The sequence below is a fragment of the Bicyclus anynana genome, chromosome 7, assembly GCF_947172395.1.
Source record: "Bicyclus anynana chromosome 7, ilBicAnyn1.1, whole genome shotgun sequence".
NCBI classification, from domain to species: Eukaryota; Metazoa; Arthropoda; class Insecta; order Lepidoptera; family Nymphalidae; genus Bicyclus; species Bicyclus anynana.
In genome coordinates, this window is record NC_069089.1 from 18510934 (window position 1) to 18537328 (window position 26395).

Below are 26395 nucleotides of genomic sequence, written 5' to 3' on the forward strand. Positions count from 1 at the left end.
TGGCCCCACGAGCGCGCCGCGCGGCCGCGCCGGCGTGGAGGGGCCGGCCCCGCCCGGCGCCGCCCGCCGCCCCGCGCCCGCCCGCCCCGCGCTCGCCCCGCGCTCGCCGCGCGCCCCACGAGCGAGAGCGCCGACCACCGACTTATTTACAAACATAATCACTCTGCGATTTGTTGCCGCGAGCCGCGACTGGCGTCTGCTGCGAGCGGCGCAGCGGCAGCTCCTCGCCGCTCAGATGAGCTACATCCTAACACTGTTAGCAAATTATGACATACATTATAGTACGTGTATTCAAATAATTTATAGCAATTAGGTACATTTCATAAATATTAATTTTAGTTGTATTTTTAGTTTATTGTTTTAAGCAGTATTAGGAGGAATGTTACTTAACCAAGTAACATATTGTTTTTATACATTAATATTTCTTGCACACCTAGTAGGTATCTACTTAGAGATTATGCTAACATAAGCCCGTCAGGTTCGAGAAATATTAATTAGATATACCTAGAATCTCTAATTTTTTTAATTACTCCATGCTGAAATTTAATAACCGAAAATAGTAGGTAGGTAGGTATTTTGCTAAGACATTTTTTGTCTATACCTAGGTGCCTACCTACCTACTAATGTGAAATGAAACTTGAGCAATCTAAATTGTCTCCATTATAGGTCTAGACTAATAATAATTTACTTCAATCAACGACAATTTCAATTACCTATTTATGGTTGTTTTTTTATATATCCATGTATGCTTATGTAGGTATACCTACCTGTTATCAAATAGGTAGCAGTAGTTTGTACGTTTAAACTCAATAACGACGGAGTTGAGCTAAATGTATAATGTAGGTCAACCAGGTACCTACGTACTTATAATAAATAACTTTAAGTATTTTATTAACATTATAGGTATAAATTTATGTATGCTTTACATCGAGATTTTTTTCATGTGAAAAAAAAACTATTATGGTATGTAATTATGGGTATACATATATTACTAGAATCATTGTCTAAATAAACATCTACATAATAATATAAAAATCTCGTTCAATTCGCTTCATTATTGTTACTCAGGTTATCGATGAAACATTTGTAAAAGAGCGTCAACTAGCGCCATCTATCAGTGAGTAGACACACTTTCGATACCCAAAATTTCATTAATTATTTTTTAATGCGTTGCTTATTTTTTCAGTACATTTTAATTCAAAATTATTACAAATAAGGTATTTATTAAAAATACATTCTGACTAGAAAAACCCGACATTTGATTAAAAGGAAATACCTACTTACCTACCTACAGTTAATATTTAAACCTAAAAGTAGCTGATGATAATTTATTTTTATAATAGAAACTATCTACTACGTTAAAGATACAATTTTAACCAAAATATAAAATAAAAAAAATAACTAGGACGTTACACTACATTATTACGTTACATTATTTACTACTTACTCATAATGTAATAAAGTTATTACTGATATGGTCCCAACCTATATTTTATATTATAAATTGTAACTAATATTATAGTTATTTGAACAAATTATTAAGTTTGTGTTAGACATTTACTCAAAGAAAGCGTAAGCTCGCGCCACCTAGCGTCGCGTAGCTGTACTAGGTAAACTAATAGAGCTTTTGCACAACCCTCATCAAACCTCTTGATGTTTTCCCGCTAGAGAGGGTTATATAAAAGTTTCGTATTTAGAATATAATATTAATTTAGTTTTAACTTTACATATTAAAGCAGAAATTACTCGAAAAATCATTATGTATACGAGTATACATACCCTAATTTATTTGTCTACTTATCCGAATAGGTTTTTTTCCATAATATTCCAATGGGAAAAATTATTGATAATTCATATAGACTTGTTTTTATCGGCTTCCTATTTTATCTCAGTTATCTTATTGAGACAAGAAGAGCTTTGGCTAGGTTTATTCGAAATGGTTGAGATAGCAATTTTACTTTTTTTATTTGTCGTCTCTATTGTATGTCTAAGACTAAGAGCATTCATATCTCTTTCTGAGTGACAGTTAAGAACCACTCTCTGTTTGATAAATTTTGTCACACTATTTACTCGGATTCCCAAGTCGATGACATCAACTGTGGTTTGCACCTCTTTAAGGATGACTCCACTAGTGTGCCTCGGGTCAGCTGATGGTTAATCAAGACCCAGCTTACTTGTGATAGGTAGGTTATATTTTTCTAGTGATATTTTTTATCACAATCTTATACCTACCTACGTTCCCGTATGACGTAGCTTCCTCACCTGTTAGTATGTCGCAGTGAAAATTATCTCTCGAGTAAAACGACAAGACACTAGGTAATGTGCATTTAAATTGCCCGCAAGGATCCGTGCGGCCGGACCGGACCGGACCGGACCGCAAATCAATAGTCAGCAATTAAGACTAGACTGCCTCTGTACCTAGTCAATTAGATGGCTCTCGCTGTGTTCGAGTCTAAAGCGCCATGTTGTACCACCACTTGGAATAAATGAGAATAGTAGGTAAAACGTAGATAGGTAATAGTTCATAGTAGGTATCATCATCATCATCATCCTATCAGCCGATGGACGCCCACTGCAGGACATAGGCCTTTTGTAGGGACTTTCAAACATCACGATACTGAGCCTGCATCCAGCGAATCCCTGCAACTCGCTTGATGTCGTCAGTCCACCTGGTGGGGGGTCGGCCAACACTGCGCTTACTAGTGCGGGGTATATACTTACGTAATACAAATCACTATTAATATGTCTAATAATCTCTCATTTATTTAATGAATAACTTATATCTATTAACCTAAATCTTTAAAAGTTACAATTTTTTTAATTTTTAAAATGTAATAACTTGTAAATTTACGTCAACATTCGGAGTCATAGATCAGCTTTCGCCTCGTCAAAAAGCCCGCCTCTAAAAGCACCTATTAAAATTAATAAAAATAATTCAACTCTCCCGCTGCGGGACATTTGAGTGCCCAAGCAACCGGCGGTCAGGGCGCCAGAGTGTGGAACCTCCTCACAATACGCGCCGGCTCAAGAATCACTGCCCACAGAGTCCGAGCCTTGATCCGGCACTATATTAACATTACTTATTATCTATCCATAGTATATATTTCAGGGCCGGTTGCGTAAAATGTAATTTTCAATTTGCCGCACGCGGCTGATCGATTCGTTCCGCGCCGCGCCGCACCGCCGGTGCCGTGTGATAACATCTTAATGCGTACTACTACTATATACTATATGTACTAAGAGTAATATAATACCTACCCTAACGATTTGAAATTGTGAACAATGAACCACGCAACGATGACGTGTGACAGTAAGTACTACGCGCTACGTTTTTCTTATTGGAATCCTCGAGGTTTTGGTTCCCTCGAGGCTATCAAAATATGCGTTTATAATGAATTTTAGTACCTAATTCGATTTTTCTCAATTTCATGGCACGTAAACCTACACCTGCCTACACGGTTTACGTTTCAACTTGATACCTTCACGCATTGTCGAAATAAAGGCTCTTGACAGACAGACGGACAACAAACATGATCCTAAAAGGGTTCCATTTTTGCTTTATGTGTACGGAACCCTAAAAATACACAAATTCAAAGATTTCGATAGTTGGAAACGAGCGAGGGAACGGGAGCATCCTCAGAAGATGTTGACTTTACAATATTAGGTAAATTGCAAATATGGCAAAAATCATAACTTCGTTATTATCATTAGGCCTATAAGTAGCAGAAAACAGCCCCCCCCCCCCCCTCCGCCGTCGGAGAGGGAATATGCTTTGATCTACCACGAGGAGCTGTGGAACGGTTTGCAAAATAAGTAGTTTGAAGTCATTTTTATGAGAGCTGATAATAAGATAATGACAACGTGCAGGACCTACAGCTCCTACATGTTATAGAATAAGTATATCTACCTATTATGGATTATTTCCCTCAAAATAATAAAGAATTAAGCGTATTCGTGGCTCAAGAACAGATATACCTACCTATATCAACTCGTATCGTATAGATATACAACAAATACAATCCACAAATTTATTTTGCAACGTTGTAGGTATCTCTCCCAATCCGTAGGTTTATGTTCTAATCGTCAAATAGGTAGGTATCTATAGCTAATTAGCTATTATCTAACCCAAAGATATCCTTATCTGACGTGCTGGTTGAGTATTTCTGAAATTATTGTTTTTTATTAAACTACTCTAAGCATATCAAAATCATAATAAGTACATTAATTTCAAGTAGGCTCAGTAAAGCACTTCCGATATGTCAAGTTTAACTATTTGTAGAGACTCTACCACCGGTTCGGAAGTTCGGAGTTACGCTAAGAAGAGAGCCGGTAATACTTAACAGTTGCAAAAATTCTCTGGTATGCAGGTTTCCTCACGATGTTTTCCTTCATTGTTTGAGACACGTGATATTTAGTTTCTTAAAATGCACACAACTGAAAAGTTGGAGCTGCATGCCCCGGACCGGATTCGAACCCACACCCTCCGGAATCGGAGGCGGAGGTCATCCATTGGGCTATCACGGCTCTTATGGATATTGATGGATGGTACCTATATTATTATTATATATTTTTTTTACTTTTACTTCCTTCCTGGTGGATGAAGGTGGAAGCTGTAACCATGGCCTCCAAGCATTAAAGAGTTGATCAATTGGCAACCTCGACTTGGTAAATGTTTATAACACACTGTGAGTCACTTATATTGAGGGTTCATACTTGATGGAGATACTCAACATCATGAAAGGTCCCTTGTGCTTAAGATATGAGATAAGACAAAGGGACTTATGGATTTACAAGTGCATCATGCGAGTAAATCCAAAATTTGTCCGAAGTCCAACCTATTGACCTACCTACTTTATCATTGTAGCTCTGGCTGGCTCCGTAGGATGAGCTATGTCTGACTATCACAAGCTCGCGGACGATTCGGTTATCGATAACTTTTACGTCAATAATATTTACATAATTAGGTAGCAGGTACTACTAATTTCGATTTCGTTTTTAGTGTTTACGATTCGATTCAGTCTGACTGAGATGACAGACCAACGCGTTCGTATCTACAAAGAGCGTCAGTTCCTCCAGTCGACAGCTCGCAGCACTCAGCGCCGCTGCCGACTGTACCCGAGGCCGTCCGTCCACCTGGCGACTCTGAGCGTGACCTCTGCGCCGCTCGCAAAAACTGACAATTGACTTTCAAATGTGGCGCGGATCGGTTTCGGTATTAATTCTTGAGACAGACAGACACACAAAAAGCCGCGCGTCCACCCTCATACATATACATGGGGGGCTCTCGCGTTATACCATTTCCAAATGTTTTTATGAGGCGCAGATTTGGAGCTTTTACCATCTCAGAGTTCCGTATCTACCACAAAAGGAAAAATGAAACGCTTATAGGATTAAGTAGGTACTTTACTGTCTGTCTGTCCGTCTACCTGTTATAAAGACCCTGGATCGCGGAAACGCGTCTCGAGTTCGATAATTTCACAGCCGCGATAGCATTGGATATGACCTCTGCCTTCGATCCGGAAGGCACAAAATCCGGCACCTGCAAATTTTCAGTTATGTGCATTTTAAGAAATTAAATATCACGTGCCTACTTGTAGAGAAGAATCTGAAACTATTACCTACATTTATAATTAAATAATAAAAAAAGATATAATTACAAATATACACTAGTACCTAATAGTTTGCAGTTTTAGGGTCTTTCTTTAAAGTAAGTAATCAACAGTTGAGCAAATTTGTACCTACAATTGTGTACGGAACCCAACCCTCGCTGGCCGAGTCCTACTAATCCTACTAATAATATTATAAAGGCGAAAGTTTGTATGGATGTAGGTATGTATGTTTGGATGTTTGTTACTCTTTAACGCCGGTACTGAAGCGATTTGGCTGAAATTTAGAACGGAAATAGATTTTACTGTAGATTAACATATAGGCTACTTTTTATCCCGAATAAATCCACGGATTCCCGAAATTTGCGAAAACCTGATGAATTTGATAGTATAAAATAGAGAATGTTTGTTATTCGTTCACGCTTCGGCTACTGAAGTGAATCACTTTAGTCCATCTCACGTCAATTAGAGAGACCGATGACAACGAAGTGCAGTAGTGCTCTACCCACGACTAGAGAGACCGATGACATCGAAGGGTAACAGCCAGTCGCTGGATGAGGTGCGCGACGGTGGTGCAAGGTGACATTTACCTACCAATCCAAAATAAACCAAATTTCAACGTAGCAAGTGATCAGAAATCGGGAAGCGGGACTAACCTAGTGTAGGCCATTGCTTCGTCCACAGCTCGGGTATAAAGAGTTAAGAGGGCTATTAAGTTTTAATATTAACGACACCATAAAATTGGCGCCGCAATTTGAGAAGCATGTTCGATATTAATCGGTTTTAGAGAAGCTGGAATTTCTCCTCACCTGAAGGCTACCGTGTCGACTTCGGGTTTGTGCGAACTGCAATTTATTGTACCGTTTGCTACTCGAACTCGAACCTTGTTCCGCGGAGATAGTGTCGCAGATGGCGCGCCGGGCCGAGGTTGCGAGCACAGTTTATATCATAAGAATATAATTAGTGGGAGGAGTTGCAGCTCCCGGGCGCTGCCGGCTCTAAATAAATCCACTTTCGATCTCGGCCGAAACAAAACGACCACCGCTTTTACTTCTACGAAACGTAACTATCATTTTCTTTTTTTATTAAATGGCAAAATGAGACCCACCCTGGCCTAACATTAAAAATTAAAGCATCTGGAAAATTTCTGCTACATTTTAGAACAATCTTTGTTAATCACTTTTTATTTTCAACGGCCTCACTCGCACCTAATGTGCCACCGTTTCACAATATTTTTATTACTTTTCACCTACCTTGGTTATTTCTTGTACCTAAGGCTGTTATATAAATCAGAAATAAACATATCACGTGCGTCCGACACATAAACGTAAGTAGTTTATAGTGGCGCAGACACACATGACACAGAACTTATAACAATTACCGACTGGTCGAGTGGTACGTGCACTTTACGTCGTTTGTTTGGTGGCTGTTGTTGCCCAATCATTGCAGCACTGTAATCAGCCCGCGGCTTCACCCGCGTAGTTCCTGTCACCGTGAGAAAGCTACTCACTCCTTGATACTGTAGCTTGCCATTGGTGAAACTATTTTTAAAATTAATTTAGTGGTGTATAAACGTGAAAGCGTTACAAACAAACAAACTGTTGAGTTACTTTTGCGCGCATTGTTTGTGCGCATTTAGAATATAAAGTATTATAAGATATATCTACCTACTGGTATCAGGATTTATTGTGGACAAACACAATTCTTTTTCTAATTGTGGATATCGTTGAGTATCAAAATAAAAATTAATTTATACTTGTAGTTTACAAGCACTTTTGAAACGTCAAAGTGGAATTTTTCAAGAAACATAGGCATTAAACCATTATTTAACCAGATCCATATGCAGGCATACATCATATTATCATCTCCATATACTTCTAGTACACGGGGGTATACATGGGTTCTCATATTTGGTACTCATAAAATTAAAAATTCATTTACTTATTTAAAATTGGAAGGTAGGCTTAGTTTACAAGCATTTTGTCAGCAGGTTTGTCGTTACAAATGTTTATTATTTTTTTTATGACTCTACTACCGGTTCGGGAGGCAGAATCAGCTGACAAGAGGAGTTCGCACGAAGCGAACGTTCGAAGTGAAGCGCCTGCGCTGCCGTCGCCTGCAGCTCGACTCGGACTAGTCGATAGTCGATAGTTCACAGACACATCATCCCACTGCTGGCTGATCGGTACAAAAATTCAGTCTTAATCGGGTTATTAAATAATATACGTAGGTACAAGAGACTCACTTGTCCGTAATTGCCTTAATAAAGATTTTCCCAGTTAACATAATATGGTTTTTATATTTGTAGAGGTCAGCACTTTTCTGTATGAAAGGCACAATTTGTATTTTAATAACAAACAATGATTAATCCTATATTTTTATAGTTATGAAACTTCAAAGTTATGAAAAAAATAGTAGTACCTACCTACGTAATGATCAAGGTGTAAAAGCATAACAAACAAGCTTACATTTTTCTACGTACAATAAGCACCGTAACAATTTCAATGGTCTCCTTAACAATAATTTTGTTTCACACGCAACTTTTAGTATTCTAGTCAGATCAGCTCAGCCGTTCTCAGTAGCGCATGTAAGTATAGGCAGATACAGCGGCGATGTGCCCCGCGTCTAGTCTATCCTACCTGTTACTTACAGCCATGCGTGGTCAAAACATGTTTATTTATTGAATTTTGTAATCAAATTTAATTAATAACAAAGTAACATCCCTATAGCATTACGGCGGGAGAGGGCCGTGTCGCGCTAAATTGCAGCTCCTGACTTACCCGCGCTATGATTTACGAATATGAACATGCCTCGGCCTCCTCCGGCCCTTGCGGCGCACACGGCGCCGACTGCGACCCGACCGGCCGACGACTGACTCACCGCTGGCTCCCTCGGCCTCCTCCGGCGCTTGCGGCGCACACGGCGCCGACTGCGACCCGACCGGCCGACGGCTGACTCACCGCCGGCTCCCTCGGCCTCCTCCGGCACTTGCGGCGCACACGGCGCCGACTGCGACCCGACCGTCTAGTCTACATCTCCTGATGAAACAGTGTTACAGGGAAATACTATACCTATTGTAGTTTTTCCCAAAAGACTGACGGAATCTGATTTTCGAAATGGTGGTTAAATAACAACTCACTAACCGACTTCATCATTATCACCATAGTCGATTCACTGTTGAATACGAATTTCCTCTCAAAATGAGAGGGGTTAGTCCACGTTGGCCCCATGCGAGTTGGCAGAGTTCACACACGTAGAAAATTAAGAAAATTCTCAGGTAAGCAGGTTTCCTTACGAAGTGTTTCCTTTACCGTTTCGAGACACATGATTTAAGATTTCTAAAAATGTACGTAATTAAAAAATTTGAGTTGCATGCTCCGGACCGGATTCGAACCGAAGCCCTCCGTATCGAAGGCAGAGGTCATATCCACTGGGCTATCACGTCTCTAACTCTAAATTCTAACAGACTTAACTTTTCAAAAATATGTACCTACGTGTATAAATCCTTGAAATAAATAAACCTTGAGCTTAAATTTCTCTAGTGCAAGGTTTTGTTGCTGAATTCTACAGGATATAAATTATTCCACCCGATTTATGTTCCTCGTATGTATGCTGGCTTATACCTAACATTTTCCGTCCAATAGTGTGACAATTATGGGTCCAACTAAAGTATAGTTGAATCGTAAGTCGGGACAGAAGTCGTCCCCGTGTGTCGCCCGCGCACCTCCCCCGGCGATTAAACTGCCGGCCGATCATTAATCGCTAATAGTTTACTACAAGATCCGCTCCGCCGTATAAGTGCCTGCTCAGTAATTGTTCTTTTGAGAATACTGCAGAGTCGAGGTAGAGCAATTTTATTTTTTGAACGTCAATTTGTCGAACGGTTATGAAACAGATAAATTCGCCTGTTTGTCACATGTGTAGTAGGTACATACCCTCGAAAAAGGTTAGGAATTGTATCGAAACTACCATCTTTAGCGGTAGGTAAGTCAAAGTTGCTAGTTTTGCTAATATTATAAAAATATCGAATAAATATTACACTATGAAAAGAATGTGCGTAAGATCATGACATTATTAAAAAAACCTATTAGGTTGATTCTGTCCTTGTAGATATATATACTTATGAGTTATTTATCTATAACTGTACACGCCTGCCTTTATTAGTTAAGACAGACTTTTAATTGGTTGAAGCAATTCAGAGAATTCACAGAACGCGCAGTTTGCGGGGCGCGAGCTGCGCACAGGCGCTAATGGGAGCGGTTGATATACAAACAAACAATCAAATCTTTCCTCTTTATAATATTAGCATAGATGTATTCCGTGCCTTAAAGCCTATTTTTCAATCGACGAAAGACGGATAGAAGGTTATCAATTCGACCAGAGGGCCTAGTGGCAGTTTGATACTGTGACGTAAACGCGAATTTCTAAGGAATTGAAACAGCGCATAACTTTTTATAGAGTGGTCCGAGTCTTATAGCTCATTTTTTATTATTATTATTATTATTATTATTATTATTATTATTATTATTACTATAGGACCTCGAAATCAGCCCCATACCTATTATTTAAAAAAATAGTTTCTACGCTGAAGGTGGGAAAATACGGGTGATTAATCTACTATTAATCACTAGCCGACGCCTCGCTATTTTACCCGAGTAGTTCCTGTTTCCATGAGAATACGAGGATAAAGTGTAACTTTTGACACTCACAAATAACGTGGGTTTCTAGTGGTAAAAGAATTTTTAAAATCGGTTCCGTAGATCCAGAGATTACCCCCTACAATACCACAAACTTTAGTTCTGTAAGGTATTATACGAGTACGAGTAGATTCACAGAATCTCATGCTGATTTCTGAGTTGTGTATTATCAATAAGAAAGCATTAACGTAAACTTCGAGTTTCGGAGGGTGGGATGTTAAGGTTAATTTCATATGAATTGAATGTTTTACAATGAATACCTCATAGCCCTCCGTGTAGGTATTGATACCTAACTGCCATGTGCAATTGTGCATTGTCTAGTCCGGGTGGTACACATAATGCAAATTGAAACTATATCTTGCCTATTAGGTTTTATGGTTAACCCTTTTTTTCTTTTTAGGGTTCTGAACATCTGAGTACAAACACTCACGTGGCCGTCTGTCCGTCTATTAGAGTCAATATTGTCCGAATCTACAAAACCGATTCCGTTAAAATTGGGAAACATATTATCAATTTCTGTAATTCTTAAAAAAACAGAATTTAACGTAAAAAAGTCGCGGATGTTCGCTAGTCTCTCAAAAATTTTCACAACACTAACAGCTACGAAACACGTTTACTTTTGTTGAATACTTATGTTTTTAGCCCGAATACCTTATAATTACAGATTCCAAAAAAAAACATTTAGATTAAAATAATTTAGAAGTCGGATCCCCCTTCGTATGCGAGTTCAACTTGCACTTGTCCCGTTTTTAAGGGTTTTTTACTTCAAAAGAAAAAAATGGAACCCTCCTCCACTTCCTGTCGGCCCTTGCTCTTGACCGCAGGTCGTCGCCGCGTCGCCTTCTTGACTCCCACACGTTTCTCATCATCCTAGTCCTTCTTGCGTGCAACTTGTGCTTCTGCGACTGCGGGCTGCGGCTCCTCAGCGTCCCCAGCGGCAGTTCAGTCAACTCTGCGCGTGTGTGTGCGTGTGTGCGAGGCAGCGCGCCGCACGTCGCTATCGGCCATCGCGCTGGCGCCGCGTCGCGTACCTACATGCTAATCCTGCCGCGCAGCCCACGCCGTCTTACCATTGTACGTAGGCACCTCTACACCGGTAGTAGCGCTGCTCTCTCTGGCTCTCTCGTAAGGGGAACTACTGCCATTATGTTTAATTCTGCCGACAAGCGTTACTGTGGCTCTGGCTGTAAGGTATGTGTCATGTTGCCGCGTGTACGGCAGCGCTGGATGTGACGCGATCCCATTCAGCCCTGCGACATGCTGGATATGCTGGACTGGAAAGCTAAGTTCTGCCTCGTTGGCCCAGTGCAGTGGGGGGTGGTGGACCGACGGAGACACGTGTCGCGGAAAGCATTTGAATCCGTCGGTCCCAGTCATCATCATTGACATCGCTAACAGTGGTCGTTAATGAATTTAACATTATCACCCTAATCCCGCGAACCCGCATCGTTGGGGGCAGCGTGATATAGAGGAGATATGGAGGTGTACCTACCCTCCATATCTCCTCTTGTAGGTATACGGAGGGAGTAGCCCTGTAGTGGGCCTGTACGTTGTAGGCTACGTGCAGATGAAGAATTGTCCAGCGTGAGCGCGCGCCAGACTGTTTGGATGTCGAGCGTTTGATATTGATCATCTTCCGAGTCCAGTAGGTAGCTACCTACATGGACGAGGTAATTAGGCATGTATTGGCTCGACCTATTGCAACGATACTTACCATCATAATTAGCTACAAGTACCAGTAGGGACATATAATTACGTGTGCAAACAAACTGTAATGAATAATGAATGAGAATTATAATGATTATGACGACAATTAAACAGCAAAAAGTATCTCACGCTGCGGACAGCTGCGGTTGTTTTTGTGTGTCTGTCTGTTACGGTGCAATACAACATACTGAACTTATTGTGTTGCAGCTTTCACAGTTCCTTAGCACGTGCGCTCGGTGCGGCCTCTCGCCAGCACCGTTCGACACAATCGGAGGAAATGAATTGTTTGACAAATTACCTAAGTTAAATGGATTCCGTGCGCAGGACATTATAGTACACAAGTGTTTGCGTACACAGGTGCACTCTCTGTTCCCTCACCTCACAGTTGAGCGCCGACGCGAGCCGAGGCAATAGGACATGCTTAGCAACGTCGCTTAGCAGCTTTGCATGCTGTCAGTCCGACGGAGATGAAACCACAAATCGATTTTCAAACGCTTTTTTTTATTCTTTACAAGTTAGCCCTTTTATTCTTTTCAATCTTACTTGATGGTAAGTAATGATGCAATCTAAGATAAGCGGGCTAACTTTTTAGGAGGAGGATGAAAATCCACACCCCTTTCGGTTTCTACACGACATCGTACCGGAACGTTAAATCGTTTGGCGGTACGTCTTCGTCGGTAGGGTGGTAACTAGCCGCGGCTGAAAGCCTCCCACTTGCCAAAAAAAGGCTGATATTAAGATTTTGAAATAAAATTCTCAATAACTTATTTTATTACTTCCGACTGGCCTCACCAATGAGTCTGTCATTAGTAATGAGATCTGCCATAGTGATTAGTGAATAGGTACACTTAAACTCTATTAGATATTTTGTGCTTAATGTGTAAGAAATGGTTTTCACGGTATGATCCCAAGAAAGCAACTCAGCGGGAAAGTAAACCTTTAGGAATCCTATAATACAATACAATAGGTATTACGTAAGCCGACAGCTGCATGGTTTCAGCGTAAGCCAGCTATTCCAGCTAAGTGAAGGAAGCAGCGAGATGTGCGCGACGTGCCCGCCATGCCGATGTGTGCCGCCCGCCGCCGCCGCCCGCGCCCTGTACAGTACACACTGCAACAACAACACCAACAACAACCCACGCTTAGAGTACTTGCTGTTGTTCGTCTATTTCTGTTGCGTAGCCGGCTGCGTCACTAGCCCGGCGGACAACGCCGGGGTTACAGATCAATATCTACCTACACATTTAACTGAGCACGTATAAACCTGAATATATAACTTTAAGCATATATCGCTCGAATAAAATATAATGGAAGTGAAAAGGCATCTTTAAACATATGCGCTCTTACTTGGACGCCATCATCGCCTTCCATTAGGCATTGATTGTAGCCAAGCTCAAGTCTATATAACGTAAAAAAATGTGGGAATTTTGGGACAAGAATGTGCGTTGGTATTGAACGATCAATTGCTGTCGTCCATAATACCATTGTACCATTGTACAAGAAAATTTCATGAACGCGGCTGTGAAAAAATAAAACATTGGAGAAAGCTCGTAGTCTCAGCTTTACGTGTAGCTGCTTTTGTAGTCTTTAGAATAGAGTAATACAAATCTAGACACATGAAAATTATTAAATTCAAAATATTAATTAAGGCCTAGGATCAATTATTGTTACATTTCTATAATATAGTAATCTATAAAAGCTGCCGATAGTATACCCAGTTGCAAAGCTGCGCTGGCGCCGGCTTTTTTATCGGGCCAGCCTTAGATGGCATTGATAATGAATGATCACGACCGACAGCTTGACGAGCTCTCTGAAGCCTGAGTACACTCCACCGTCTTCACAAGTCTGAAACAACAAATATTTTCCAAGAGGAAAAAAAGCTTAATGTTTAGACTTAAGACTCAAACCCAATGTCATGATGGGTAGCCGCACAGGCTCAGCGCGCGCCGTGGCCAGGAAATGGCACATGTAAAGCAATGCGCGGCGAGCGCTGCCGGCGCCGCGCGAGATGGCGGATAGCGGCTACAGTTAGGAGCTCATTTGAGTGCGATGCTATCGCCACACGCTCTGTCCGCATCAACAGCGGTACCTGCGCCGAATTTTGATACCGCCCGAGCCACAGAGCGACCTCGAGAATAACTCGACTCATCTGCCGCACTAATGTTGTCCCAACTGATATCTTTTAGTATTGCGCAATCGAAAGGAAAATCTAATCAACACGATAATAGACCGATAGACTCATCTCACTCGGGAGACAAGTCGACGCTTCAAAGGAAGTTTTTATGTTACCTGACGACGGTAGTAAATTATACTAAATACCAGAAAGTCGCAACTCTAGGCTAACCGATATTGACACGATATAGGTATCTAGTGGTAGAGTGAAATCAATTCGTGTACTCGCTCGGACAAAATTACTTTGCGTCTGCGGTTGACTTGCCTTGAAAGTGCATAAATCGTACGAGACTAATAAAGAAAATACTAAATGCAAGTTTAGGGAGAAGCTTTATAGTGTTATAGTATGATTTAATACTGCAACCCAACGTGGTTGTAAACCTAGGGATGCCACCGTTCATAGTGTCTTGATGTACAGCGGTGAAAAAAAAGGAACGATGTCGAGAAGTTTCTGCACGCACGCTCTTCAAAGTTGGTATAACCGGTAAAACGTGCGACACCACGATAGAGGTGCAATTTTTTTAAGTTCGACTGCATCTTCGGTTCATCATCGGCTCAACCGATGTGGCGAGCTTGCTGGCTGTCTCCATGCTCCGCGGCGCACGTACTCGCGCGGCGCGCACGTACGCAGTTCTCTACCAGCGGCCGGCGCACGCGCACGCGGAATCTCAATGGCCGCCAGCGCCATAACTCGTCGCGAGCGACGCGGCATCCGACGTGCGCTGCGCACTGCTGCAGCAGCGACCAGCCGCGTGTACTTCTGAATATTAATAATCGAATGAGATTCTACAAGTACACACTGCTGGGTGATATCCTAACCTGTAACCAGTAACCTCTCCCTTTCAGTCGGTAAACACTCGAGCGATACGTTCATTAGATAATGAAACTAATAATAAATAACAACTTTAAATAAATGATTAATGAAGTTTATGAACACTCACCACTTTATTTTATTCTAGAGAAAGTAAAAACCAATTCAACTTAATTTGTTCTCATCATCGATATAATCAACACCCGTTTCGCGCGAGCAGTGGTTGTCGTACAGAGAAATGTCTCAAAAGAATTACTACTCATCTTGAGCCACCCATCACCCGCGGTCGCTTCCTGCACCCTACACCTAACACCCTGCACCCTGCAGCCTGCATTCTGCTCTCCCGCTCTCTACACACTGACACTTCACCGAGTCACAGAAAACATATTACATACAAGTAACCGAGTGACGGGATGAGCTACTTCGATACAAACAAGTCTCTACTACTATCAAGTCCCAATCGATTGACTACATAAATATTTATTTGGAATAAAACTTATTATTAGAATAGCACCTTCACGTACAGTCAGTACAGTACAGTACAGTACAGTATTAGTAAGGTTATCAAGAGCCTACAAAGGTAAAGAAAGCTTTGCTGGCGGTAGAGCCATTACTACAGCCTTTCTTGATGAGTATTGTTTACCAACAAAAGAATTAGAAATGAAGGTAGAAAACACATGTCATTTCAGACCTTATGAAATATGTATATAATATTATGTATAAAATTCTGTATATAATTATACAGAATTTTAAATTATGTATGGTTTATTTATAAAATGTTATATGAAATATATTCGTTATCAAACCATATTCGGCTCACTGTCGAGCACGAATCTCCTCTCAGAATGAGAGGGGTTAGGCCAATAGTCAACCACGCTGGCCAAATGGGGATTTGCAGACTTCACACACGCAGAGAATTAAGAAAATTCTCAGGTATGCAGGTTTCCTCACGATGTTTTCCTTCACCGTTTGAGACACGTGATATTTATTTTTTTAATAAAATGCACACAACTGAAAAGTTGGAGGTGCATGCCCCGGACCGGATTCGAACCCACACTCTCCGGAATCGGAGGCAGAGGTCATATCCACTGGGTTATCACGGCTCTATATAAAATACCCATATAATAACCATACCTAATTGTTCTGAGCTTATTAAATTTATTTTCATTAATTAAAGAACAAGTTAATTATTTTTTTATCTCTCATTTATTTATTAGTTCTTTTTTAAATTTTTTAACAATGTTAATATAAGTATAAAACACAAAACACTATTAATTATAAAAATAATCCACCCTCCCGCTGCGGGACATCTGAGTGCCCAAGTAACCGGTGTTCAGGGCTCCAGAGTGAGGAACCTCCTCACAATACGCGCCGTCCCAAAAATCACTGCCATTTGTATCCGACTCTTGATCCAACAGTTAAGCGAAAGCTTCTTAAGGTGTTGGTCGAAGCTTTTCGCTATAAGACCATTGACTGAAACAACTAACGGAACAATCATCCAGCAGATGACGTCGCTGGATTGCCCGCACCTGATCCGATATCTGTTGGCTCAAGAGTCTGAAACAGAGACAACATCCTTGACCGGTACGCAGTAAGTTTAGTTCCCCCCTGTGTTGCCCCATGGCAGGTGACGTTTTTATTATTATTATTTATTACTATTATTTTTTTATTATATTATTATTAGGTGTGAAATGGCTAGTGATTTACCTATAACCTCATTTTTAATTTGTTTGTTGGTTGTTTACCAACAGTATGTACTCTTGAAGAAAGGCTGCAGTATAAGTAGGTACTCGTATAAGAAACAATTACATTGGAAGCTATCAAAACAATTTACAAGGAAAACAAGTCAATATTGCAAGCTGTTTTGACACTTTATTTAGAATACATTGAACAACAACAAATTGTAGTAAGCAAGTAACTTTGAATTACGAGTGTAGTAATGTATTTTGTATGTAGTTTGTGATTATTTCACGTGTTAATATGAATTTCAATTATCAATTTAAATGCAGAGACTCACACAAAAAATTCAATATCAAAGCACATTTTATGTAAATTAACGCAATAGATTTTTATTTAGGTATATATAAAGACGCTACTTTTAGTGAGATTCGACTGATCTTTGGACTCAATTGTTGATGATCTCCTTATCTTTGGACCTTCACCAGTCATTCGAGTCCGATCTCATCTACCTCCGTGTTCACGTGAGAGTAAGTGCTCTATCCCGACGGGCTGGGTGGTCCGAGCGATAACATACACTATCTAGTATCTACTCGAATTTGATGTCATGTCTAATTACTCGTATCAAACTGTGATCTTTTCATTCGAAATGTCTCAGTTCCTGAAAACAAATGTGTTTCGGTGTACCAACGGCATTCGATGAACTCAACATCGAACGGGTCGCAGGGAGTCGCCAAACGTTATTGACTGATGTATTGATAGTGGTCGAAGCACACTTGCGGAGAGCCAAGCGAACGTTCTACCTCGTCGACCCAGTGGTTAGCCTGTATGGCTTCGGATCACAGTGTCACACTCCGGTGCCATCGATAGAGACCGTCACTTCGACAGTGATAGAGTCAAATATTACCTGCTAAGCGTTGTGGAACTAAGCTCTTATAAAGAGGGAGGTCTGGCACTCAATAATTTAAACAGGCTGCACGCAGGCGAACTGCGTCGCATTTGTAGTGTTCGACGTCGACGCACCTCGCACTGGCTGGCGGCGGCGCGGGCGGCTACCTGCGCGAGTTACAATACAATGCGCATTTTTTACACTTCGCCTTGATTTCACAAAAATCGATATCGAGGTTCTGTATGTTAATGTTTCTAATTAAGATGGGAGCGACGATAGTTATGCTGACGTGCATTGTGTTAGTTCTTCTACAGCTTGTTTCCAAATGTTTTGGCGTTTGGACGTGCGACGGTCGCACGCCCACTCGTCACATGACGAAGTGACACTTGACACTTCGCTCGCTGACTGAACGCTTATGTTTTTATACAAATGATTGTAGAGTTCGAACATCTAGTTTAGAGCATGAAGGCGTGTACTCTAAGAACAGAACTTTGGGTGTTATTCCCGAAATAAATGTACTTACTCGAATAGTACTTGATAAGTGAAATAAACATGGCGGTAATTTTTGACGACCTCTATGACGCAATTTAAAAATATTAAAGTTTGCTTTCTAACAAAGCTCTCACAGTCCAACCTCTAAAGTGACCTATATAATTATGTTAACCAATGTATAAGCTGATGAATAAAATAAATTCCCAAAGTATGCACAACATAGAATAATAAGTGAATGTTATTCTATTACGAGTATATATGTCTAAATAGGTACTACACATATAGTCTGTAGCGAGTAGTACACTGTATAGCCGCTCGCTACAGTGGGTACAACTCGCTCCAGACTCGACGCGTCGCGCTATTTCCGTAGTAGGAAAGAGTTCAACGAATCTCGATTTTTGTATAAACTATATTATAGTATGTTATGATGTAAGTGGTGATATAAATATCACGTGTCATCTATATGATCGTTATGTATTCCTCCACACGATCAACGATGGCGCACACCCAGCCGCATATCCAGAAGAAGAGTCCATTGTGATCAAGTCGGTCTGTGAGTTTGTTATCATACATAACAAACAGATGGCTTGCCTAAATGAAAATATGGCCACGTGTGTAGATATGTAGGTGCCATAGCAAGAAATATGTTCCACAATTGTGTTCCTCATTCTCATGATGTGTGAGCTGTGCCGGAAATGAAACCCTTCAGATCGCAGCACCTCGTGCTCCTTGTGAGTTGTGTCACAGATGACTGTGTGCAGCTCGTGGCGGGGGGCGGGGGCGGGCGGGGGCGGGCGCACGTGAGCACGCGGCAGGAAGCGCGCGACGTGCGCGCGCGGGTTCCCACGCCGCGGCCTCCACTCGTGGTTACCTAATCCCGACATCTCCACGACAATTGCGGCTCGGCCGGCTCGGAGAGCTCCTGGGTTTGACTCCCGGCTCGGTTCGATATCGGTATTGTAATATTTAAACTGTGGCTGAGTTATATTCTACTACTCCTCATATACCTACTAGCTACGTTAATTATTGTAACCAGAGACAAGGTAGAAGCTGAGCATTCAAAGAACAACTAATTTTATTATTTTAAAATCTGTTTATTCGTCGTCCATAATCTCTGAATCCACTAAATGAATTATTAGCAGCTTATCACGATTAAGCGTAATTCATATTAATTTCAGGATCGTCTGGACCGTGAACAACGATAATATATATAATACATTCACTCACGAGTCACGAGTGATGACATATGTGATCGTATGATTAGTTCAATAACGATTAGGTATTTTAAAATAATTTCTTAAAATGCAATTAATTGAAAAGTTGGAGATGCACGCTCCGGACCGAATTTGAACCTACGCCCTCCGAATCGAAGGCAGAGGTCATTTCCAGTGGACTATCACGTCTTGATAGTTCAAATATCACGTATCTCAAACGGTGAAGGAAAAACATCGCGAGGAAACCTGCATACAAGAGAAGCTTCTTCATTCTCTGCGTGTGTGAAGTCTGCCAATCCGTATTGGGCCAGCGTGGTGGACTAAGGCCTCTCATTTTAAGAGGAGACACGTGCTCAATAGTGAGCTGAATATTTGTTATTAATGATGATGATGATTTTAAAATATCAACTGAAAAAAAGAAACGATCTATTTTTGTTTTAAAACTGTGCCGCATCCTGCTCTGGCGCCGATTGGATGACAATAAAGCGCTCTACAGACAATTATAACTGTAGAGCGCTTTATTGTCATCCAATCGGCGCCAGAGCATAATATAACACAATGTAGTATTAAATATAATACTCGGAAACAACTCGACGCAGGGTGTAACACCGACAACTTTACAACTTTGGGTCGATCCTGAAATTTATTAGGAGTAAGGAAAGCTCAACATTTTATAGCTACACCCAACAGGACTCTGAACCTCATAGGCTTACTCGTACTACTGTACCGAGGAAGTTTTTGAGTATTTTTTTCGGTAAATTAATGCCTCCGACACAGAGCAGGCGGATCCGTCCGGTGTCTCCAGCGACCAGCAGCACGTCGCGCACGTCGCGCACGTCGCGCCGCTCACCCGCACGCTCGCGCACAGATGCACTTCCGGCGCGGGATGCGCGTCCTGCGCCCCGCCCGCACGCACGCAGAGAGCGTTCCATGTGTCCAACGAAAGCTCTAAAAGCGCTTCAGGTTAAACTACCAGAGCAGTTATTCGCGTTGGATGCGCTCGAGCGCCGACATCTCGTTCCGTTGACCAATAAAACTCAAATGAACACATTAAACAGCGACAGCTCGTACGCGCCCGCGGCCCAGCATCCAAACGACGGCATTACTCGCGAATACGCCGGTGCGCGGCGCAAAAACCGTGCGCGGAGCCCGGCCCCGGAGCTCGCCGCGCTGCGTCGCCGCACCGCAGCCACGGAGATATTTGCATGCGATTCTTGTTAGACTCCGAGTGGCCGCCACACTAATTAGCCAATTTGCCTATTCGGTCCGTCTCCGGCGACCGTGCCGCGCGAAAAGCGACCGCAAGCGCGCCGCACAAGACGCTTTCTCGGCCAAGACGCCGGCGCGAGGTTCATTTCCATCCTGATGTATGCCGACCGCGACAATTAGGCCGACGGTCGTGCCGCAGCGCCCTCGCGCTGAATTGCGATCGGCGATTAGTGCGCGTCGCGTTTGCGACTCGCTGATGCGATCACGATCGCATCCATTATGCCCGAGATGCGTGCCGGGACCGCGCTGAATGTTAACGCGCGAGCTCTCCGAGAGGGCGACTCGCGCGGGAGCAGCGGGCGAGGCGCTCCGACTCGAGCCGCCGTCGGCGCGGCGTCGGCGAGGCGGAGGAGCCGCGCCCGCGGTCGCCGGCCGCTACTGAAAAAAAAGCGCGAGGTCGTGACGGGGACGTCGCCGTTACTTATTTCAGATCGCACTCATTGTATTTTAAATCGCTATTGTTTCGCTCTTCGCGCCCGCCGGTGATATTTTTCGGCTCGCCGTCGAACCGGCCACCTCCGCGCGTGCGCTGCCACCGCGCCGCCGCTGCGCCAGCGCGCCGTCCCACGGTCCTGTGATTAACGGTGTAGTTCGCGCTAAGTCCCGCGTGAGAACGTCGTGCCGGAGGATCGCAGCGAGCGGCGTGACCGGCACAGCAATCCGCCGCCGCGCCGCCTGCTAATTACTGTACGTAGGTCGCTCCCTGCGCACGGTGTAAGGAGTGATAAACGTTGACAGTGGTGGCACTGTGTCGCTACAATCGTGAAAGGAGTAGAAACATTGCTTAGCAATGTTATAACTCCAGGTAGTACGGCAGCCGCGGCAGCTGCTTGTGCTCACGGTGTAAGAGAATGGAGATGAATAACGATGGCAGTGACAACACGCTCTCCCTAAAGTCGTGAAAGGTACCTGTAGAAACACAGGGCAGGGTCAATACGAACGTTTGATAATAAAATAATATACTGCCTGATCAGAAACAACCTAAAGAGCTCCAAAGAATTCGACGAAAGTATCGGTGACGAGGCTCGTGGCGGCTGTTGCCACCACGGTCCACGATTATTCCACAAAAAGAATTGTCCCCTAGCAGCAATGACGTACCGGCAAGTGATTTAGCGTTTCAGTACGACGCCGCTAAGAAACCGTCCGAGGTAAGCTCTTCCAAATGAGCCCACTTCTGTCATAGTCAGTCAGTCTGCATCGTCACTTAACATGAGATCGCAGTAACTTACTTGTCAATGAATAATAAATATAACACCCCCGACAATGGACAAAAGAAAACAGGCGCGGGCTGCTGACCGACCTCTGCGCGGGCGCTGCCGGTGCCTGTAGCAGCCGCGAGCGAGTCAGCGAGTCAGCACACTACACTACGCATCGCCTCCATGCCACGTGGCGTTTATGGAAATTTATCATTTTTATCGGTGAAAAACAAACATAAATTTGGCAACTAACAAACGACAAATTCGTCATCGTAATAATCTACCTGTAACTAACTCTGAAGTCTTAGGCGAAAATCCATACAATGCGAAAATATTGGTCATTGGATACCTAACCACAGACATATAATGCAATTTAATAAGTATAATAAAATGCATACTTAAGAAATAGGGCAAAGCTACAACAGAAACCCAGTCATACCTATTTAGTAATTACACATTAACTGAACAACGCAATCGGCAGATTTCAATATCAAGACTCAAATAGGAAACAGTGCGTACAAATAGATAAATATAGAAGATCCGAGCACAATAACTTTATGACTGTACTGTATGTACATAAGTGAGCTCGATTATTATAAAAAGTGTACAGAATTATGTACATTTGTAAGGCACCGGTTTCGTACCTATGTAGTTAACATATGCAATGCAGGTAATACATGTAACTTAATTACGAATGCCAAATACCCATTTTAAGTTTACAAGGTGAAAATAGCATTCCTGCACAATGTTTATTGTTTACCAATCTATAATAATAACGCGTTGACGCGACTCGTTGGTTCTAAATTAATTAACCTTAACTTTTCCGCGGTTGGCGGGTTTTTGCCTCCCTTCGCACCTGTCCGGTCCCGTTGAGGGGCCTCGCCGTGCGTCGCCATAGGTCACCTCCCGCCGCCACACGTCGCCACTCGCCGCCACTCGCCGCCACTCGCCGCGCAAAAACTGCTCAACAACACTCCAGTAGCGACGTACTGCTCATGAGCGCGGCCCCACTCCCGGCGCGCCGGCGTCCTGTCTCCGCGACGCTGGGCGACAGGAGACTCAAAAACATGCAAACAGTCTGCTGACTGGCCGAATGATCATATTTTGTGCGAACACTAGCATATACGCACACAAGTATGTAGGTAGGTACTACAGACGCTTGGTGATCTGAAGCAGGCCTTCGGGCCGTCGGCTGTGGCACTGGCAGCTCAACGCTAGGTGTTGCGATCGATGAGTTTACGATGATTTTGCAGTAGCAGTGCCGCCTCGCTACTTTCTGCTATGTATCTAGTCGAGCAGTAGCTGGTGAACTTACGTGTAAATGAAACTTGTCCCCTCATGAGGCCTGTAGCTGCAATGGTACGTGCGACGAGCTCAGAGAAGCGCAATGTAGACCGAGTCGTTTGCATGCTCTGAGCGATGGTATTGCACTCATCTTCTGATATACCATGTACTTATTTCCTTCACTAATCTACACTAATATTGTAAGGATACTGTGCTTATAACATATAAGTATGTACTTAGAATATAATATTTTGAAGATTGTTTAATTAATTGCTAAAACATTTTTGTAATATTCGAATAGATTTTACAATATATTTTAATTAATTATAGAGTATATTTTTTTTTTTTTATTATTTATTTACAAACTTACACTAGCATTACAGGTCATTCCCAATTCGCTAGTGTTTAATTAAGTCGCTAGTGTTTTATTAGTGATATTAAATTATTCATTTAAACATATAATTCATGAAGTTCATTCAGAATTCATACATTCCTGAGTTCATCATCCCTTGAGATGTTGTTATGGTCATATTTGCTATGTATTTTTCTCAAGTTAATAAAAATTCCGTCTACGTAGACTTGTACATAAATGTACTGTGTGACGTAGGCATGCTCGCGGGGTCTCTAAAAAACGGATAATGCACGTTTCTTGTCACTTTGAATTTTATTGATCGATTACTATAAAAGTCAGAAACATTTGCTCTAAATACTTGTGACATTCATACCAACATAATATTATAAATATCATAAGTAGGTACACAGGTATTTCAAATAAATGTTTTTTTATACAAACTCCCTTTGCGCTTATTTACAGGTAAAGTTGGTTTTTGATTTAATAGGTTGTGACTGTACACACGCAGTAGGTATGCTAACACTAAAAATAAAAAAATAAAAATTTTAATAAAAAAAATTCAACCGACTTCCAACTCAAAAAATAACTTTAACTAAAAAGCAAAAAATAACATCCTACCTATGTGCTACCTTCTGATCAGTTTGAAGGCGGTGCCAAACCAGTGGTGTTTTAATTAAATACGTTTAAACTACAAAATTTCTGTGGTTATTCCAGAAACAGCTTTAATTAAAACACGACACTGGCTTGGCACCGCCTTCAAACTGATCAAAAGGTAGCACATAGGTAGGATGTTATTTTTTGCTTTTTAGTTAAAGTTATTTTTTGAGTTGGAAGTCGGTTGAATTTTTTTTATTAAAATTTTTATTTTTTTATTTTTAGTGTTAGCATACCTACTGCGTGTGTACAGTCACAACCTATCTAAGTGGAAAGTTCTTATCAGTACAAATTTATCAAGTCCAAAAACACAAGGTAGCTACTGTGAACCGTCGAGGAGTTCTCTTCACTGTCTCTCGTCTTCATCACGAGACCCTTAATACAGTCACAACCCATATAGGTGGAAAGTACTCATCAATACAAATTAATCAAGCCCAAACAATAGGTGACTGCTGTAAATCCTTGACGAGTTTCATCGTCTGTGTTTCGGCTCCATCATCAGACCAACTCCAAACCTTCAGAAAGTTGTAGTGGTTTAAAATACCTTATGGAAACACTAACAAACGCAGTAGTCGTCTCTACAACTTTCGAAAGTTCCCCTCAATTTCTCCAGGATGCCATCATCAGATCCTGACATGAAAAAAATGGGACTACCCTGAAAGTAAACCCTACAAAACAAAAAAAGAATTTTCAAAATCGGTCCATAATTGACGGAATTATCGCTGGACATACATAAAAAAAAAAAAAACAACATACATACAGCCGAACATAGAACCTCCTCCTTTTTGGAAGTCGGTTAAAAAGCATCGTTGTTATGAACCAAAAGTGAGTATAGACATAACGATGTATAATTTCAGTACTGTTAGGCCATAGTAGAAACAATACAGGGTGTAAAAAAAAAAAAAAACATACATACAGCCGAACGTAGAACCTCCTCCTTTGTGGAAGTCGGTTAAAAAGAGTCGTAATACTATCACATTTTCGTCCAAGTTTTGGTTTGGAACATTTTGTACCTATTATGATTCCGTTATATTCAAAGGTGTTAACAACTAGTAATTAGTCAATATAATATTATTCATGACGAGTACCTACTTGACTGAGCCTAATTCTTTTAACATTAAAAAGCAAATTTAAAAAACGCAATTGTAATTCGAAAATTGCATACTAATTCCGTTGTTAATCTTAATATGCAGGTTGTTGTGATTTTTTCTATAAATTTCAAGGTATTTACGAGACCACTCATAGGAACCGAACAACATAACTGATATTTTAATAACTGAAAAAAAAAGTTTTTTATGTTTTCATACAAAGTAATTCAGATAATTCTGACTATATATATATATAGTTGCTGGGGAGTAATTCCCATAACTCTGGAGTTATATTCATTAGCAAAAATTAATTAAAAATGTTTAAGGAATAATTGAATAATCTAAGTTGAATGTTTTCGGAGTAAATAACATTTCTTTTCTAAATATATCTTAAATTGTGTACCTTATATCGCACTCTTATATTATGACGTAGCCAAACTTATATATTAAAGTAGTTAACTAGTGATGTACGGAGTGCCAATTGCATATCTCGTCAATATCGAAAAAGTTTCACCACTACGATCTAAAGTAAGTTTTCATTATTATGTATGTATCATAATATGTATGTACCTACATGATGCGTGCTGACACGAAATTAATTAATTATACCTTCTAATTTCTCAGATATTGAGTTAAGTTGCTATGTTGTGTAACGTTCACACTAGGCTTTTAGAGAAAAGTAAAAGGTATTACTATCTGAAACATTTTAAATCTAACGATTCATAAATATTGCTTAGTTTAAATAATGTCACGTGTATCTGGAACAATTTAGCGAAATAACCAAAGTGATGCAATAACGCGTAACTACGTCCAAAAACCAAACGATGTCATTGTTGAAGTTGGTACGAGTCGAATTATGTTGTGTGTATGTCACACGAAGTACTCATATGCTTTATCCAAAAAGTATGAGAAACGCCGAAAGCTGGTATGGGGAAGTTTGTTAGGTATTTAAATATATATTATAAAATAATACTTACATATTGATTGGCTGTTTTTTTGTGTTTTTAGATTGACAACAACCTATTACATAATAATATTACAAAGAAGAGCAGAAATGTTGTACCGTTTTTGAATACTGATTTAGAAAATCTAAAAAATTTAAAATGTTTTTGTATACCCTATGACTAAATGCAAATTTATTTCAAACAATTGCAATTTTATCAGCATAGGAGTTTAAAAACAATTAGTGTGCCATGATAGGTATCCAACATAATATTAAAATTTTAAAAGTGCTGAAAAGTGGCTGGACGGGAAATAGTAGGTACTTACTTAAATTTTAGGAAATAG

At 41.2% G+C, this 26395-nt stretch overlaps 2 protein-coding genes across 2 annotated transcripts in view; one reads left to right on the plus strand and one right to left on the minus strand.

Annotated features, from left to right (window-relative positions):
- The window catches only part of LOC112049427 (40S ribosomal protein S4), a 296681-nt gene that overhangs the window by 215001 nt on the left and 55285 nt on the right, over positions 1-26395 (minus strand). The window lies entirely within an intron of this gene.
- The window catches only part of LOC112049434 (uncharacterized), a 99461-nt gene that overhangs the window by 7212 nt on the left and 65854 nt on the right, over positions 1-26395 (plus strand). The window lies entirely within an intron of this gene.